This window comes from Nicotiana attenuata, chromosome 1 (genome assembly GCF_001879085.1).
Source record: "Nicotiana attenuata strain UT chromosome 1, NIATTr2, whole genome shotgun sequence".
Taxonomy (NCBI): Eukaryota; Viridiplantae; Streptophyta; class Magnoliopsida; order Solanales; family Solanaceae; genus Nicotiana; species Nicotiana attenuata.
Window position 1 is genome coordinate 59,219,782 of NC_031989.1, and position 3,696 is coordinate 59,223,477.

Here is a 3,696-nt window from a genome sequence, read left to right on the forward strand (position 1 = left end):
AAGTCATATATCACTATTCAAACTTGTACCAATCTTCGGAACACTCAAAACAACATCGACTCATCAAAACTCCCTCGGATTCAAGCCTAAGGATTCCAAAACTTCAAATTTCCGCTTTCAATCAAAAAGTCTATCAGACCTCGTTCGAATGACCTGAAATTTTGCACACACGTCCCAAATGACACAATGGACCTACTCCAACTTCCGGAATTCGATTCTGACCCAATATCAAAATCTCAATATCGAACCGGAAACTTTAAAATTCGACTTTCGGCATTTCAAGCCAAATTAAGCTACGGACCTCCAAAACACAATCCGAACACGCCCTTAAGTCCAAAATCACCCAACGGAGCTAACGAAGTTGACGGAATTCCATTCCGAGGCCGTCTTCACACTGCTCTGACTACTGTCCAAATTCTAAAGCTTAAGCTCTCATTTAGGGACTAATTGTCCCAAAACACTCTGAATCTCAAAACGAATCCTCCCGACAACTCACAATAGCAGAAACAAACACAGGTAATGCAGTTAATAGGGGAACGGGGCGTAAATTCTTAAAACGACCGGCCGGGTCGTTATAAAAGGATAATGAATGATATTTTTAATCCTTTTTCGAATTTTATTATTGTTTATATTGATGATGTTTTAGTATTTTCTACTAGCATAGATCAACATATTAAACAGCTAAAGGTTTTCTTTAATGTTATCAAAGAAAATGGATTAGTTTTATCAAAAACTGAATATAGTCTTTTCAAATCAACATCCGATTTCTTGGGCACAATATCGAGTAGGGAACCATTGTCCCTATTCTAAGATCCATACAATTTACTGACAAAATGCGTTAATTATGTATCAGATTTCATTCCAAGCCTAAGCAATTTGCAAAACCTCTCCATGATAGGTTGAAAAAACCTCCACCTCCGTGGACTTCAGTCCACACCAACGTTATCAAAGAAATCAAATTGAAAGTCAAGGACCTTCCTTGCTTATCTCTTCCTGATCCTTCTGCATCAAAATAGTTTAGAATGATGCATCAAATATTGGTTATGGTGGCATTTTAAAGCAGAAAAAAGATGACAAGGAACAAATTATTGCATTTGCATCAAAACATTATAATAATTCCCAATAAAATTATCCTACAATTAAAAAAGAAATTTTAGCAATTGTTTTGTGCATTTCTATATTTCAAGTTGATTTATTGAATCAAATTTTTTTTATTAAGAATTGATTGTAAAACTGCAAAATTTGTTTTACAAAAGGATGTACAAAATCTTACTTCTAAACATATATTTGCTAGATGACAAGTTATTTTATCTTTTTTTTATTTTGATATAGAATATGTCAAAGGGGGCTCAAACTGTATTCTAAATTTTTTTACCCGGGAATTCTTGCAGGGGAGATAAAGTGTCAAAAAAAAAAGAAATCAGAAATTTCAGACCCTCCACTACCTGCTCTTCCTCCGCCAAAGGAAAATATTACCGAAGCAGTACCCAAATAGTCTGCTACAGATGTTGTTTCCAAACAACAAACCATTTCAGTTGCCTCCAAGCAACTCTCAAAAGGCGCAGCTAGACCAAGCCAGCACAAATACAAAAAGTCATCAGACTACGCCATGAGCGGAGTCCTCCAAATTCATATGATAGAAAGTTCAGGACCCATTCCAATTTCCAGTACAAAAAAATGGGCAGACCTAATTGAGGAAGAAGAATCTCAGCAAGCTCAAATTGAACTAGCACAAACTATGTCTTCTCTTTGGACAGAAGAAGAATTCATGTAATGACGCCAATTCATGGGAATTAAAGATCAAATGAGCATGCTTGGTATATTTAAAAAACAACTGAAAGATTAGTACCAATTATATAAAAATTATTGTTCCAATGTGGTGGCACAAAGCCACGCATCTTCTTCCAACCCTGTGGCGGCCCAAAGTCACACGGCCTCTTCACTTCCTGTGGTGGCTAGAAGCACCGGACAAAAAATATTGGAGGCTAAAAGCCCCATTACAGGTACTGGATGTCTATCCAACATCCCAAAAACCACAAGCAATCAGGCACTTTCTTCACCAGTGCCACAACCTATTTCTTCAACCAAAGGCTCCTTCTCGACGAACCTACTTATATTAAGAATGAAAGTGTCTACCCACTCATTAAAATTGAACCAGAATTCTAGCATTCCAGCCTCCAAGAGGTAGCTAAGAAAATACTTAGCCCTTCAGAAAATTTCACCCAAAACAATCACAAACATACCCAAAAATACTATGAGTTCATTCTCACAGATACCAGATCCTGCTTGTTTAAACCCCAGAAACAAAAGCAGACACAATCATATGTCACATATACTACAGTGTGGATTAAGAATGGGGAACCCATCCAGCCAAATACAAAAGACTTTCTTAGCTTTTTGATCTACAATTTTACAATTATTATGACTACCAGGTAGCATGGATGAATGCTTTCACCTTCCAAAACCAACTTGGAAAGCATTCATCGTTTATTTTCTGTAGTAAATAATTAACCTCTGAATTTCCTTAGTGGTTTATACATCAAGGGTGGTCTGTTTATGGTCATAGAGCTGAAATCCTAACAGCGCCAGTAAAAGAAGGATATGTTTATTTTTGCCACAGGTTTTCTAGTGAGCTACAGATACTCATACTCCAATTTTCCCACAGATTTCATATCCCATGGATATACTCTCAGAAGTTTTCCTTCCACAAGCCAGAAGGACATAAAGGACTACCGTGGTTAGCCCTCCAAGGCCACTCAAATGGTACAAAATGTGGGATTCATCCAAAGCCTATGTGCAAGCAGTAGACAAGTGGTTTCTGTCTCATCCGTAGTATCTAGCTATAGCAGATGCTGACAAAATTTTATTTTTACAACGAAAGTCCATTGCAAGTGCACAACTAGTCGGTTCCAGCAGCAGGCTTGATTTTATTCAGCAAATGGAGAAAATTCTTGATTCCCTCAAGACATAAATTCCAGGTCAACAAAATCAATCATCTTCGTCTAAAAAATCATCAGAAGAAGAAGACCCTGAATTAATGTTCTGAGGAATTAATCAGAAATTACATCTGCATGATAGCACAACGACATCACAACTGACATCATCCATGACATCAGCTAGCACTTACTCTTAATGACATTAGAAAACACTATGTAATTTTTAGTTCCCCCCCCCCCCCCCCACTTGTAAGACACATACCTTACACTACCATTTGAGAAAGAATTCTCTCAACTCTCTCTAGAATTGGTTAGAGTCCTCTCTCTAGTATATTAATATAAATTTTTAACTTGTATTATCAATTTTTCAGTTTAAATAATAATCAAGTATATATTTATTTAACTCTTGCCCAAGTTTACATTTCGATTACTCTGCATTATGATCGGTTAAACAAACTAATTTACTTTATCGCATTTTATTTACATGGTTGGCTCTGCCCCTTTGATTTATTTGTTTGCACTCTAACTGTATCTTCGACAGGTTTAATTATTTAACTTGTTACTTGCTTCTTGTCCTTACATTTATTTATTTTTTCCCTAATCTTATAGGGGCTTCGCTCCCGGTCCGCTTGGTATTAGAGCCATAGGGAGAAGTAAGGATTATTATTCTTATTTTTAACTTGCTTTTATGTGGTATTGATAGATAAAACTTAGATCTGTATATATGGCTTCTTTTATATATATATATATATATATATAT